Source organism: Dromiciops gliroides, chromosome X (assembly GCF_019393635.1).
Source record: "Dromiciops gliroides isolate mDroGli1 chromosome X, mDroGli1.pri, whole genome shotgun sequence".
Classification (NCBI taxonomy): Eukaryota; Metazoa; Chordata; class Mammalia; order Microbiotheria; family Microbiotheriidae; genus Dromiciops; species Dromiciops gliroides.
Window position 1 is genome coordinate 58,786,281 of NC_057867.1, and position 16,421 is coordinate 58,802,701.

The 16,421-nt window shown below is 41.3% G+C and overlaps 2 long non-coding RNA genes across 2 annotated transcripts in view; both read left to right on the forward strand.

Annotated features, from left to right (window-relative positions):
• The first annotated feature begins 2,111 nt into the window (after positions 1 to 2,111).
• On the forward strand, positions 2,112 to 4,615 carry LOC122734088. Its single transcript, XR_006353993.1, has 5 exons — positions 2,112 to 2,322; positions 2,559 to 2,639; positions 2,777 to 2,833; positions 3,781 to 4,000; positions 4,557 to 4,615. It is a non-coding gene; the product is annotated as an uncharacterized LOC122734088 (long non-coding RNA).
• A 94-nt stretch (positions 4,616 to 4,709) lies between these two features.
• The window catches only part of LOC122733369, a 31,921-nt gene continuing 20,209 nt past the window's right edge, over positions 4,710 to 16,421 (forward strand). Inside the window, exons 1-4 of the long non-coding RNA XR_006353827.1 lie at positions 4,710 to 4,769; positions 7,473 to 7,527; positions 7,984 to 8,060; positions 14,756 to 14,870. This is a non-coding gene — a long non-coding RNA (uncharacterized LOC122733369). The remainder of the gene's footprint in view (positions 4,770 to 7,472; positions 7,528 to 7,983; positions 8,061 to 14,755; positions 14,871 to 16,421) is intronic.

Here is a 16,421-nt window from a genome sequence, read left to right on the forward strand (position 1 = left end):
ATTAAAAGGGGGTAGGGGCAGGTAGGTGGTGCAGTAGATAAAGCACTGGCCCTGGATTCAGGAGGACCTGAGTTCTGTGTGACCCTGGGCAAGTCACTTAACCCTCATTGCCCACCAAAAAAAAGGAAAGGAAAGGAAAGGAAAGGAAAAAATAAATAAATAAACCGGGCAAATTCTTTGCTACTTAAGAAGCAGATCAATCACTGTTAATGAGGTCATGAGTTTTTACTGCATTGCTCAGCCCAAAACTTACATAGGCATTAAATGTACTTAAATAGAGACAGTCTGAAATATCAGGAGTTCCTTTTAGTTTGAGAAATGTTTCATGGCCAAATGATGAAATCTTGTCCAGATGAAGGGAAAGAAAGATAGAAAAGTTCAATGAAATGTGAAATTCTGCTGTGAATGCCCTGTTACTGACTTCTCAATTCCGTCTTGTCACAGATGATAAGAATAGAGCAGAGAACCTTCCCATCTCATCTTGGACCATAGTTTCATTCTCTTCCAGTGCCCAACCTACCCCATAGCTGATATCAAGAGAGAGAAAACTGAGTTAGTTTGAAGGGACTGCATTGAAGGAGCAGAGAAAAATGGCTAATGTGAATGTGCTGTTTATTCTATTAGGTTTGACAGGTTTATCTTCTTTGTTTCTACAGCTCTGTCACTTGTGTTCAATTTAAACAGGCATATCAATTAGAAGTGACTTTAACATTATAATGAAAAGGTTAGGGTTTTGAACTGTAATAACAACAACAACAATAATAACAGTATCTGACATTTCTGTAACATGCTTTAAGGCTTACTATGCACTCTCCTCATTTGGGCCTTACAACAATCCTGTTGGGCCAAGTACCACAAACATTATTATCTCCATTTTACAGATGAGATAACTGAGGCTCAAAAAAAAATAGAATTTGGTAATGTGGCTAACAAGCATTAGAGTGGAATTTGAACCCAGATCTTTTTGGTTTCAATTACATCACTCTATCCATGACAGCAGGCTACCTGTGCCTTATTCTGTAATGAATGTGAAATAAAAAGGCACTATTTTCTACTTCCATTAATCATGGAATCAGAACGACAGAGCTAAAAGAACCTGTGGGGTCATTTATCATAACCCCCTGTTTTCACACATGGAGAAACCGAGGCCTAGAAAGTGGAAGTGACTTGCCAAAAGTCACACACTAAGTTAGCAACAGAATCAGAACTAGCATCCAATTAGAAGTAAATATTTTCCCCCAGACAGATATAGAAGACACTGTTATCTATGAATACAGACATTGAGAAATAATAGCTTTTAAATTTGAATGTATGAAATGTCAGGTGCTTTCATAAGAAACTTTTCTTTAAAAGTAGTTTCACTTAAGACTTTTAATCATTTCGTATTGCCACCTCCAACTGGCTCGATGTTCATTCACTCTGGTCCAACTTCTCATTACTTTTCTAATATTATGGATGGCTTTCCTGTCCTCTCTGTGGTGATTTCATGCTTGATCACTGCCTCTTGGGACTTGTCTGCTTATTAGAAACAGTTGTCAAGGAGCAGAAGGTGATTTAATAAATAAAAGTTACTGTTTGTCAGAATAACTGGGGCACAAACCTACCACAAACACATTTTGCATGATTTGAAGTCATTAAAAACACAAGTCAGCACAAAATTGGTCCTGTTTTGTGAATCTTAAGCAAGCATTTCATTCCAATTTAATGAAACTGCTATTGTTAGGGATTAAGTATCATTTGCCTATTTTGAGAGAGAGAGTATTTGGAGATGTAAATGAGAGAAATTAAGGGGGTTTCCAAAATTAATAAATAAAAGTATGGATTTCAATGTTATAATCTTAGTATAACAGAATTTTAGTAGAGACCATAGAGATTGGCTTGTTCTACTTAGTGGCGCTAGGTGGCGCAGTAGATAAGGCCTAGAGACAGAAAGACCTGACTTCGTACTCCTCAGACACTTGACAGCTTTGTGTCATTGGGTAAGTCATTTAACCTCTGCCTACTCAGTTTTCCCATCTGTAAAATGGGAATAATAACATTAACTCCCTCCCAGGGTTGTTGTAAGGATCAAATGAAATCATATTTTAAAGCGCTTAGCATGGGGCCTGGTACATAGTAGGTGTTTAATAAATGCATGTTTCCTTTAAAAATGAAGCCACTTGGAATTCTGCTCTTATGACCTCACTTCCTGTTTGTTCTCTCTGCTTTCCTGTCTCTTTCTGACCTCCATATATTTTGCCACAGTCTGATCACTGGACTCTGACTTCTGATGGCTACTTTGGGTTAATAATCCCACTTCACCTTGCCATCTAGGCTAAGCAGGTAGGTTATAAACTCTTTTTCTTAATCCCAATCTCCAATAAAGCAGGTCCCCCAAGGCCTCTATTAGCACTTTTTAAAGCCTAGTATTTTTAGTATTTTAAAGTAAAAGGTGATACTTCTGTTTAAAAATATCCTCTAATTCAGCCTTTTCATGATTTGAAAAAGCCCTTTTCTGTTAACTTGAGTCCATGAAGATTTTTACTGTAGATTTCATGTGATAATCTCTGGATTTTCAGGTAACCAAGAGCCCAGCTATGCTCCAGGTGATCTCAGTCAGTCACTTTGAGGCCAATTTCATTTCCTGGCTGGATTTCCAGGTAATAAGAGCCATCACATTGCCCTTGAATATGATCTGAGAGCCATGTAATGGGCAAGGAGTCTCTTCCATCTTCATCTTCACTCAGTTCTCTGCTTTTTGATAAAGCTTTTGTTCTTTCTCATCTTGTTTTTTCAGGAAGGCTTGAACCTTGGTTTCCACTCACCCTTTGGAAATGGGGGCATTTCTAAGGAGGTAATGTGCCACAGTGGGCAGAACTTTAGCTATGGAATCAGAGGACGTGGATTAAATCTGAGCCCTTGCCCCCTCACTTACATGTGCTCACTGCCAGTGACACTTGGCAGGATCTCAATTTCTTTATCCCTAAAATGAGGGGGTTGAACCAGATGACCCAGCTCGAAATCTATGATTCTTTCATTTAAGCTTAGGCCAACTTTGGGAGTTTTTTTTATTTTAATTTTTCCCCCAACTTTATTCATTGTTAAGACAATTACCAGGTGTTTCAGATACTCGCATTGTTATAGCTGGAAACAGGAACAGATGCTAAAATAGTTGGGATATATTGAAGACTTAAAGAGAATGTTAGGTTAAATCATATTGTAGTTTGAAAGAGAGAGAGAGAGAGAGAGAGAGAGAGAGAGAGAGAGAGAGAGAGAGAGAGAGAGAGAGAGAGAGAGAGAGAGAATGAATATGAATGTTAGGTTATGCCCCTGCTGTTGGCAGTTGGCCACAGGAGAAAAATTCCATAACATTCCAGAATGTGGGGTAGAGACTCAAGCTAAGAGAAATGTCAGAAAAGGTGCCCTTTCACTTGTTGAATTGCAAAAATAAATTGACCTCAAGTCAGTTAGCAACCCAGTGCCTATTTTGGTTACAAGTAAGCAAAGTTGTGGAGAGGGATGCTGTAGGTTCAGTCTCTATAATCAAAGGATTTCGAGTTAGGAGAGAGCTTGTAGGCCAGCCCTCTCATTGATAGGTAGGAGTGTGACTAGTAATGGGCTGGACAGCAAAACAGGTCTAAGTGATGAGACCTTTGTTCTGACTTGAGACATCTCCCTGCGTGTTGTTTTTTTTTTTTGGAGGGGGGGCAGAGCAATGAGGGTTAAGTGACTTGCCCAGGGTCACACACCTAATGTCAAGTGTCTGAGGCCAAATTTGAACTCAGGTCTTTTTGAATCCAGGGCTGGTGCTTTATCCACTGTGCCACCTAGGTGCTCCCTCCCCGCTGTGTATTTAACACCTTTAACACCAGATCCCTAGAAATGGCAGCAGCGGAGAGCAGGATCCCAGGGATGATGACTGGGGAGAGATACAGAGCAGTGGAGGAGTTCCTGAAGGAAGAAACAGCAGAAGATTCTATTCATGGCCCCGGCCTCCTGGAGAAAGATGAAGCAACCTCAGGTTTTGATGCTGGGGAAGCAGCAAAGGCAGGAACCTTGATGTGGAAGAACAAATCCCGCCCTTGTGTCATTCTCCCTTACCTTCCCACTTTCTCCCACTAAATCCTTAACCACGTTTCTACAAAGGGGTGTTAGTAGTCTGAAAGAGTTGGCCCTCACTTGAGGGGGGTGGGATTGGCTGTAGCAGTCCCCAAACCCTGGAGCTAAAGGATAAGTAATGGATAAGTAACACCCCTCTTCTGCATCCCTACCCTGCCATTGCTACTCTCTGTATGCAGTCCATTTCTCAGCTCTGCTCTCTCCCTGCCCAGGCTCAGCTCTCAGAGCTCTTATTGGCTGGTCTCCCTGCCAGGGCTCAGTCTGCTTCTTTTGAAAGGCCAATTCCAAGGGTGAAGTTTGTGTCGGGGTGAAGCCCTGATTCAGTCATCCCCTATTTGGTGTCAGTGGGAAGACAAGTATCCAGGGCAAGAGTATTTTCACTGTCAACCCTGGACGGAGGTCTCGCCCTTTAGCCTTGTTAAGTTGACCTGATGATGTTGTTTTTCCTTCATTTTCAGAAAGGACCATGTCATTGGGGTGATGTCATGACTTGCAGTGAATTGTATTTAAGTGAGGGAGGGCTGTGCAAGGTCACCCACCTCACTCTCTCCTCCAAAGCCATCTGGGTCCAGTGGCAAGATCTACATCAGGATGACTGGAGATGGCCCCCGATGTTAAAGGCAAATGGAGTTGTGACTTACCCAGGGTCACACAGCTAATAAGTGTCTGAGGTAAGATTTGAAATCTTGACTTCAGGGCCAGTGCTCTATCCACTGCATCACCTAGCTACTCCTTAAGTTGACCAGGCAATATAGTCCTTCCTAACCGCCCATATACTGGAGGGAACTGAGAAGCTGAGAGGGAAGAGCCCTACCTTGGATCCCACAGCTGGTGCATAGTCAAGCTGGGGATGGCCTCTCCGTCCTCTGCACCACCCCCCTCTCCCCATCAGATATCCTTTCCGTGGCCTTTCTCATCGCCTCTTCCCCTTAGCTCTCCTTCTCTGCTTCTGGCTCATTCTCCATTGCCTTTTATGCTTTCCCCATAGAGATAGAGCTACATAAGGAGTCAACCCGCAACTCACTGAGTAATTATCTCCATGCCTCCTAGGAATTTCAAGGCTTAGCTGAAGTTGATGTTGCATTTAAAGTTTTATGTGGCTTTAGAAATGTCTCCTACCATTCTGTAAATCTCCCTTGTTGAAGAGCCCAGGAACAAATGACTGTCACTTAGGCTGTTACGGTGATCTCAAGGGGGACCCTTGATATAGTGGCGAGATCAGAGGCCCGGCTCAGTCACCAAGCAGCTTTCCGACCTTGGGCAAAACCCTTCCTTTCTGCCTGCCCAGTTTCACGGGAACTTGCATTAGACTAGATGAGGTCTCTTGCAGCCCCAAGTCCTAAGGTCCTATGTTCTAGCACTACCTAGATCCAGTTGCAGCCTAGATAGAAATCCATCTTGCTTGCAAGGGCTCTCCTCTTGCATGCCATGTGTCATAGTGATTATGGAAATGGAACATGCATTAAATAGCTGAACAAGCAGGGAGTGGCACATATGAATTATGCTCATTTGAGAAACACAGAGCGCCGTATTAGCCGAAATGCTTTTGTCAGTGAAGCTTATCTCATATCTAGAAACCAAAGGGGAATGTAAAGTTTGTAGTTTTGTTAAAATCTACCGTATTAAAGAGCAGCACGAATACTGTCAGAATATATAAGAGCAGGGCACAGATGGCCCGGATATAATTTCTGGGAATCTTTCAGACTGGCTCTAAAATGAGCAGGGGCATCCTTTGCTTAGCTCTTTGCAGAGATGTGAATTAGGAAATTTACACATCTTTGGGACTGCAGCCCATGGACCACCCTGGGGGATTCTGGGGCCTTGGCCACTTCAAGGACTCATAGAAAAGGGTTTTCCATGCCCACAGACTTCCTGCAGGGAGTCAACCTTACCTGTGCTCTGTCCTACAGGATTCCAGCATCCTTCCCAAGGAGGTTATAAGACAGCTATGCATTTGTCCCTCATTTTGCTCCCTTCTGAAAATCTGCCTCCCATCTTCAACTTTCACTCATATCGTTCCTTAGAAAAAGTAAGGTGACTGTGGGAAGGGCCTCAACTTAGTAAAGGCTAGTTAATCAATGGAATGTACCCTAGGCTTAGAGTGAGGAAATAAAGGAAATACATTAGTGTATAACACCCCTATCTTGATCATGCCCTCTTGACTGTATGCCATTGCATATTGGAAAGATGAGCAAATGTGATAATATGCAAAGCTTTGCAGACTTTAAAGCAGTTGGAATTCTAGAGCGATTTGGGTTTATTCTAAAGTGGGGTTGAATGAATGAATGAAAAAAGCATTTATTAATCAATTATTATGTGTCAAGCTCTGGGGATACAGATCCAAAGTGGAAAAATCGACCCTGGCCTCCAGGAGCTTACGTTCAAATAGAGACAACACATAGAGGGAAATGGAAGCCAAGGTTTTGGTTGGGAAAGTTAGAAGGATGGGGAGTATAGCCATCAGTGGCAGTACAGATTTGTTTATAGGTCCAGAACATGAAAGGTAGGTGGGTGGGTGGGTGGGTGGTCAGGAAGGGAAATGAAGCATTACAGAAGCCAATTCTAGATATCATAGCCAATGGCAATGGATGCAATCACCAATCTGGATAGAGATACCAGTTCTGAGGAAGGGAAGGAAAGAGTTCAATTTGCTAGCTGACTTAGGACCACCATTTCTGGCAATAGACTTTCCACTGGGCCTGATACCCCACATCACCTTCCTGCTCTTGCCACTGAACTTGAGGGGGACCAGGAGAGGGATGACCTAGAGCCAGGGTGTGAGCAAGTATTCCTAAATGCTGCTTGACTGACCTGCCCAGTACCGCTTCACCACATACCTTATGAGGAGAGAAAAAAATATTCAGCTCACGTACCAACAACACCAATACATTTCTAAGGGTGTACATGGAAGTGCTGCTAAGAGAATCTTTGTTCCCTAAGATATATTTATTTTTTTAATAGAATTGTATTTTCCAAAATATATGTAAAAACAAAATTTTGACATCAATTTTTTTAAAACTTTGTGTTCCAACTTCTCTTCCCCCTCTCCATTACCACCTCCCACCCACAAGAACTCAAGCAATTCAAAATAAGTTATACATGAGTAGTCATGGAAAAATTCCCATATTAGCTAGTTGTGAGAGAAAACAGTAAAAAAAAAACTTCAGATTAAGGAATTGTCAAAGAGGAAAAGAAAAAAAATTTAATGTATTTCCATCTATTTTCAGATACTATCAATTCTTAATAGAGAGGTTTTTAAAAAACTGAGCTGGATAGTAATTGAATGTGGTTTTTAAAAATTGAAGGGGGGGACAATTTCGAATTTTATACCATTAGTGGTCTATTTATTTTAAGATCTTTTGAATTTCTTTCAGGATTTCTAAGAGGTTAACTTGAAAAATTCTTCAAACCACTTTCAGAAATGAGCAGGTAAGAATTGGTCCTAGGGGCAGCTAGGTGGCGCAGTGGATAGAGCACCAGCCCTGGAATCAGGGGGACCTGAGTTCAAATCCAGCCTCAGACACTTAACAGTTACTAGCTGTGTGACCCTGGGCAGGTCACTTAACCCCAATTGCCTCACCAAAAAAAAAAAAAAAAAAAAGAATCGGTCCTATCTTAACAAAGTAGCCATGGACATGTGTCATCTCATTAAGCATTTTTCTTTTTCTTTTTCTTTTTCTTTTTTTTCTTTGGGGCAGTGAGGGTTAAGTGACTTGCCAGGGTCACACAGCTAATAAGTGTCAAGTGTCTGAGGCTGGATTTGAACTCAGGTGCTCCTGAATCCAGAGCTGGTGCCTTTTCCACTGTGCCACCTAGCTGCCCCCTCATTAAGCATTTTTCTAAAGATGTCAGCAATTACCCATTGGTTCTTCTTGTTCTTCACAGCACTGTCTGCAGTCAGAACTAGGCACACTGGAGAAGTTCTCCCCCCATTCTTCCCCATTCTCCTTGAAAAGCACAAGGTAAGTTTTTTTCCTTCCTGAATGACTTTGGGCCTCAGTTGTTCTTCTGCTACCAAAGCATTTCTGTTGATGTTTTCAGGATGCTCACCAATCATTTAACCATAGCTAATTCTATTGAAACACTCTGATTTGCTCTTTTTTTTGTTTTGTTTTGTTTTTTGTTTTTTGCGGGGCAGTGGGGGTTAAGTGACTTGCCCAGGGTCACACAACTAGTAAATGTCATGTGTCTGAGGCCGTATTTGAACCCAGGTACTCCTGAATCCAGGGCTGGTGCTTTATCCACTGTACCACCTAGCTGCCCCTTGATTTGTTCTTTAAAATGGAATTTGTTGCAATTTCTCCAATTCTTGGAGAAGTGAACTCAAAGTCAGGAAGACCTGGGTTCAAGTCCTATCTCTGACTCATACCAGCTCTATGAACTTGGGTAAGTCATTTAATTAACCTCTCTCAGTGTTCTAGGTATACTCTACAAGACTCTAAGTTGCAGAAAGGGTGTCAATCTGCATTTGTAGAGGGAGATTCCTTATCTAGGCTCTCCCTATACTAATGAAATCACAGGTTTAATCCTGGGCCCTCCCTGTGGGCCCTCTTGAAAGTAGCCCTTGGGAACAGACTATTTCAGATATTCATTGAGAACAGAAGACTTACTTTAATAACTCAGTAATGAGGCTGGCACTTCTCTTAAGGAAAATGTAATATGCCTAACAGGCAGGGGATTTTGAGATATTTCTTGTGGAAAATAGAGATGTCAGAAATAAGTGATAGTCCTGCTATGGTCAGGAACAGAATTTACTTAGAAATTGCATACATAGTTTTATTTATTTAAAACTGAGCAGTGTTTATTCATTTGGCCTATTACCAAGCTGAATTTTTACTATGGGCTACAATAAGATCGAATGCCAAGTATCTCATAGATCTTAGAGCTCTAAGATCTTCTGTGTAGACCTATGGTACATAGGGATTATGTCTCACCAAAGTGAATATATCAAATGAAGCACTTTGAGCTATTATGGTGATAACCCCAAAGGCAAGATGGTTGCCCAAGGATCTCAGTTTACTCTGCTGCCACAAAATAGCAGCATCATTCATTCACTCGACACATATTTATTAAGCGTCTTTTTAAAAAATTTTAAAGTTTTGTTGATAACTTTTCTTTTGAATCCCATAATCACTTCCCAACATACTTTCCTCTTGAACTCTCCCTTGTAGCAAGGAAAAAACAGTTAAGCAAAACCAAACAACTAAATGACTCCATCTGGCAGTGTTTAACGCTATTGAGGAGAGGGATGTGTGTTTCATCTTCTCTTCCCCGAGGACCAACATTGATCATTACATTTAACCTGAATTTAGCTGAAGTTTCGTGTTCTTTCCATTTGTATCACTGCAGTTATTGTGTACCTTGTTCTCTTTATCTGCCTTTTTCTCTGTTAGTTAAAAATGTTCTCTGAATTCTTCGTGGTCTGCATTTCTTGTGACACAATAGTCTATTGAATTCATATATGAAAATATGTCTGGCCATTCCCTAATCAATAGTCACCCACTTTTTTCCATTTGGGAGCACCTGCTATGGAATGAAATGTGGAGGATACACCTGGATACTCTCTCCTCTCTGGGTTTTCATGACTCTCCTTTTTCCTTGCTCTCCTTCTACCTGTCTGATAGTTTCTTCTGTTGCCTTTTCAGGAGTATCATCCACGTCCTGTCCACTAACCAAGTGTCCCCCAAGCCTTCCATCCTAGGCCCTCTTCTGTCTCCAAATTCTTCAATGGTTATTTCATTAGCTCCCTTGGATTCAGTTATTGTCTCTAAGCAGATCATTCCAAGATCTGTATACATAGCCCTAGTATACATTGCTTTGGTCCTGCATCATCACCTTCCTATTGGACATTAACATGGCTGAGTGGATAAGGCATTGTACTCAGAATCAAGTAAGACCTGGATTCAAATTCTGCCTTCCATACTTAATAGGAGCCAGGAAGACCTGGGATCATATCTCCCTACAGACATGATCACGTCACCTCTCTTCTGCCTCAGTTTCTTTATCTGTGAAACGATCGTGTTAGACCCACTTGTCTCTGTGATCCCTTCTAGCTTTAAATTTATGATTCTATGACCTCTAACTGGAAGTCTTCTAGGCAACCCAAACTCAGCATGTGTAAAACAAAACTTATTATCTTTCCCCCTCCTAAACCCATCCCTCCTTCAGACTTCCTTCTTTATGTCCCAGTCAATGAAGTTTGCAACATTGGAGTCGTCCTAAACTCTGAAACCCTCCCTCATTCTGTTACCCAATACAATTTGTTGCCAAGTCTCACCCGTTTTACCTTCCGCACATCTCTTCCATCTCTCTTCTTTATTCTACTCCCATAACTACCACCCTACTTCAGACTCTTATCACCTCTCCCCCATTATTGCAGCCATGTCCTATTTGCAATCCTGATCAGCCGCCTCCTCCTCTACCTCTACCACAGCTTGTGCTCCCTGGCAAGTCCTTTAACCTGAGTGTCTTCAATGGTCAAATGGGGATAATAATGGTAGCCACTTAACAGATGCATGCAAAGCATTATATAAATGTTAGCTATTATAATGACAAATGAAGTGTAGTGAGGAGACACGTGGTTTAAGAATAGTAATCTCAATCGTCCACATCTGGGTAAAGCATTTATTGAGTATTTGCCATTTGTCAGGTACTGTACTCAGGGCTGGCCATGGAATCAAGCCTGTCCCTCCCCTCAAGGATCTTCCATTCTAATGGATAAAGACAGCACATAAAAGGGGAGTTGGAAAGGGGGGGAGGAGGAGAAGCAGGAGGAGGGCAGAAGGAGACAGGGGACACATTGTGGCTTGGTTATAGAGCTGGCCTCCAAATGGATTGGAAGAGGAAAAGATCTGCAAGACAGTGTGGTAATTAGTAAAATTGCCCTTGTGTCAAGCGATCAGGACCTGAATTAGGTGGTTGCCGGGAGAAGGGATGGGTCTAAGAAAAGATATGAAAGAAAGAAGAGAAAGTTTAGAGTATCTGTGTACCAGGACACCAAAAATGGTTGAGAGGATTGTTGAGAGGCATTGAAGGCTCATTTGTCATTATTCAATATGGATCTGTAGTGGGCCAGGGTCTGCATGACTCTATCAATTTTCCGAAGCAAAGGTTCCTCAGTGATGTATGAATGATTCTTTGGAGGACACTTTGCTTATAGTGACAAAGATACTGGGCATTGTCTTTCTTTCTGCTCTCCACTAGAAAATGGGCCACAGCTCAATAAAACAGCAAAGTGAAATTTTCCAGGGAATGGGAAGAAGGTGTTAGGGGTTCAAAACAAAACAAAACAAAATTTAAAAAAACAACTAGGTGATTAGGCTTGATTGTGTCTGCCTATGGTGTCTGATTAGCACATTCCAAGCTCCTGTTGGCCTTGGGGGAAGTGGTTCCCTCCTTGTGCCAGATTAGGCAAGGTAAAGGCCTGAGGAAGGCAATTCCATTCTTTGCTGCTTGAGAAATAATCCTAGTGGGGTGGGGAGGGGGAAGAATGTGGCTCATCTTCCAAGAGCTCCCCTTTGCAGAGAACAGCTAGGCAGCATGGTGATTTGACAGACAAAGATAAAGGCAGTTCTGGCAAGAGCTGGAATGAGATCATTTGGAAAGATTCCTGAGACACCCTTTACACAATATAGATTTCCCATTCCCCCAGTCTCAATCTTGGGAGAAAAATGCCATATATTTTATCCACTATTCCCTCCAACACCCTTTAAGAAGGGGTCATCAGCAGCTCCAGTGCTTGACTTCCAAAGGTAGTAGAAAGAGAAGCTAGAACCTCAAGGTAGGAACTTTAATACTTTGGGCATTGTTAGAACATAGACTTATTTGCATTCTCTTTTTTTTTTATTTTTTAGTGAGGCAATTGGGGTTAAGTGACTTGCCCAGGGTCACACAGCTAGTTAAGTATTAAGTGTCTGAGGCCAGATCTGAACCCAGGTACTCCTGATTCCAGGGCCAGTGCTCCATCCACTGTGCCATCTAGCTGCCCCAGGGGTTAGTTTTTTTTGTTTTGTTTTGTTTTTTTTCCTTTTTTTTGTTTTTTTGTTTTTGTGGGGCAATGGGGGTTAAGTGACTTGCCCAGGGTCACACAGCCAGTAAGTGTCAAGTGTCTGAGGCTGGATTTGAACTCAGGAACTCCTGAATCCAGGGCTGGTGCTTTATCTACTGCGCCACCTAGCCGCCCCCTTATTTGCATTGTCTTAAGGGACTTTCTAGAAGGTAGCTGAGGTATGGTGAAAAGAGCACTCACTGGCTCTGGAGTCAGGGGACCAGAGTTCAAATACCACCTCTGACATTTCCACTGTGTGTGACAGCTTGGGCAAATCACTGTAGAGGGACCTCAGAGGCTATCCATCACATCCAACCCTCTCATCTTAAGGAGGAGGAAACAGATATAGAAAGATTAAGTAACTGGTCCAGGGCCACCCAGTTAGTAAGTGTTGATGGTGGAATTTGAACCCATGTTTTCCTGACTCCAAGATGAGTGTCCTCTCCACTGGGCCTCAGTTTCTTCTGTAAAATGTAAGATGAAGTGCTTGGACTAAATGATTTCTGGGGTTCCTTCTAGTTCTAGGTCTATGATACTTCTGGTGATGGGGGGTTTTTTTTAGAGCCAAATTGACTTTTTGCTCATTAGACTTCCTTGTATTTTGGTCTTTTTACTGTAGTCACTATTCTGACTTTTCTAGAATGCCTTGAATCCATAACCGTGGAATATTAAAGTAGGTTTCTTTAGTTTCTCAGTGTTTTTTTTCCAGTTGCTGTTTCTGTTTTGAAAGGCTAGATTAAGTAAGGGGGATCTGTAGGGGGGCGTTGCCTGTTGTCTGTGCTGTTGATTACCCGGAAGGGATGGTTCTAAATCTGTGAGCTGGTGATGTTGGGTTTTTTTTCCTATTTTGTGAACATCACTCACAGGCCCTCCTGCAGACAACTCAAAATAAAGCAGTGTATTAGAAACCGGAAGGATGCCCAGCAGCTGACAGCGGACAGGAGAAACAAAGGCATTGGAAAAGGGCCAATTAGCTCCACTCACCTCCAAAACCCCCAAATGTATCACTGTTATAGCACCATGCAGTAAGTGATGCTTATAATGATAATGAAATCCACAAAATTACTTGCTGTCCATTCAGAGGTGTGCTGAAAAAGGTTTAACAAGGGACTCTCAGGAAAAAAAAATATGCATGGCATGCTTTAAGTAACATTTCCTCCGCTGCATACTTAAGTCTAGAAATCAACAAAAGAATAAATCAAGCCTTGATTCTTAGCTGATTTCTGAAAATTGAACAATCAGCCTGAGCAAGTGAAAGCTGACTCTAGCATCCCCCTGCCTACCTTTTACTTCACCAGATCCTTCTGTCTCATTTTGGCATGAAGGTGACTCTGGGTTGGTTCCTGAAGGACATTCTGGCCAAGTGTGATCCCCAAGCTAGAAGGCTGCCATGTATAGTTGGGCCTGGAGATATACTATGTTTTGCCATGTTAGGGCATGTCTAGATAAATGGAGCTATCACTGGAAGAACAGCTGGTGGATAATGGACTATTTCAACCCCAACTCACAAAAATAATTAATCTCTTTAAGGCTTAGAGGGGATTTGATATGTGTTGTGGTAGAAGGGAGTACTAACATTGAAGAAATTACTGTTGCTTAAAGTATCAAAATGGATTCTCTTTACTATGGCAGGGAAATGTGAGATACCCCCACAAACTGATTTCCATTGATGTTAAGTAAGGCTTTAGCACTAAAATTGGTCTAGAAAATCTTTACATTTGAAATACCTCATTTCCTAAAGGATTAGAGAAATGGGATGCTACCATATATTTCTTTTCTGTTTATTCTAATTGGTTCAATCATTTAACTGGATCTCATCCGTCTCTTTCAGACATTCACAGTTCTTTGAATACTCAGCATTGGGATAACTCTGCTGAACTTCAGTTTATAAATACAGAACTTTTCAGGGCTCATCCATGAGTTTGTGCAAAAAAAAAAAGCCACATTTCAGGTTGAGGGCTTTCCTTCTTCACTGGACAGATTTTCTCTGTTCTTGTTTTGGTTGCCTTTGGCGACAATTTTCTCCCAGGACACTAGCTTCTTGGCTGTCTTCTGTACATTACCTCCGGCCAATAGGGAGTGTCTTGCAATGAGAAGTCAGCTCAGGCCTTCCCTATAGTAATCAAATGTGTCATCTCAGGCACACATTTCATTTCCATAAAGCTAGCAGAGAATGCCCTGTGCTCCATCTCCAGTCCCAGCTCCTTCTCTAGTAATTCATGCAGCACTGCGGATTCCTCACTAAGAAGCCTTGTCTGAATGTTCCCATTGTCTCTGCCTGAGAACAAATGAGAAAAGAAATGGTTCTCTTGAAAGGTCTATTAGGTAAAGAGATTTGTATAAACGTGAACAGAACATAATTTGGGAAGTGCTATTCTTCTTCACAGTTTAGGCATCTGTACATTGAATTAATTTGCTATAACCCAAATATGAGATGTGATAATCTTCAATGACATGAACAAATTGTATCTCAGGGGCCTGAAATTTACTTGTTTCATTCACATTCTTTTTTTCCCCCATTTATTTTACCTTTTTCTTCAGCATGTTTTAAGATTTTGTTGATTTTTTTTAGGTTGTAGCTAATTGGATTTTCTTGTTTGACTTTTGTAGTTTCCTTTTGTCATCAAGATGGCAGACTTCTAGAAGCTACCCATCAGCTGCCTGCCACCTCCTAGCTAAGTCAGAGGATAGCTGACAACCATTTGTTTCTGAGAGCCTTCAAGAGGTAGGTTGGATTTTGAGACCTGTACTCTGTTTCAGTGGATTCAGAGGGATCTGAATCAATCGTTGAGTATTTATTAAGCACCTACTTTATGCCAGGCTAGATGCTGGGGATACAAAACCAAATGAAAATAATCTCTCTTCTCAGTGGACTTACATTTTGATGGGTAGAGACAGTGAGTATGTACATAAATATATATATGGAATAAATAAGAAGAGAATAAAAACAAGCAAATTCAAAGTAGTTAAAGTCAAGGTATTTGGAAGGAGAGAATCCACAGTTGGGGAGAATCAAAAAAGGCTTCATGTAAAAGGTCATACCTGAGCTGCATCTTGAAAGGTGAGAGGGAGGTAAAGATGAGGAGGAACCACATGGCATGAGGGATGGCCATTGCCAAGTCATGGAGGGAGATGGGAGACGGGAGATGGAGTATTGTGTATTGTATATATTGGAAGAATAGAAAGGAGGACTGTTTGGCTGGATCACAGAATGTGGGAGGGAGACCTAAGATCAGTCAGGCTGGAAAGGTAGTTGGGAGCCAGATCACAAAGAGCTTTCAAAGCTTAACAGGGGAATTTATAGTTTATCCTGGAGGCAATAAGGAGATACAGTACTTTATTGAGTAAGAGAGTGACATGGTCACATCTGTGGCTAAGGAAAATCACCTTGGCAGCTATATGAAGGACAGATTGGAAAAAGGAGAGACTTGAGGCAGGAGATCAATCATGAAGTTTTCATGATCATGGAAATGCTCTATTTATTTATTTAATTTGGTTTTTTGTTCGCATTTATTCATATATTTATTTGTTCATTCATCCATTTATTTATTCGTTCACCCATCGATCCATCCATTCATTCATCTATATATCCATTCATTCATTCATTTATTCGTTCAGTCACTCATTTACTTATATATTTATTTAGGTCTTGAAATCAGGTAGTTTTCTCATTTACAAAATGAGAGGATTGTTTTTTGAGATCTCTGAGGTGCCTTTTTAACTTTAAATCTCTTGTCTTATGATCTCTATGCAGCCTAAGATATATTTCCCCCAGCTGCTATATAATACCGTTGTCTTACATCAAGCATGCAGTCCAGTAAAAACCCTCTATCTTTCTCAAACTCCTGTCTAGCTGTGCCATTAGCTTGCATGTTGACATTTCCTCCCACCACATACCTGTGAAAGTAATTGTTTTAAACCCAAGTATAAGACTTTATATTTATCTCTATCAAATTTTATCTTATGGGATTTAGTCCTAAGTTCGGTCCTGTCAAGATCTCTTTGAAACCTGATTCATGGAACATATTAGCTTCCTCCTCTAGCTTTGTGTACTGGGCAAATTTGATAGGTTTGCCATTAGTTCTCTTATCTAAGTCATGGATGAAAGTGATCAACATCACAGCCCACAAAGCAAAGAGCCCTGGGGCAATCCATTGGAGGGCTTCATCAGACCATTAGTGACTACTCTTTGGGTCTAGCCTTTCAGCCAGTTCAGAATCCATGCAGTTGTCCTTTCTATTGTGCTTCATATTTCAATCTTGATCAGAACAATAAC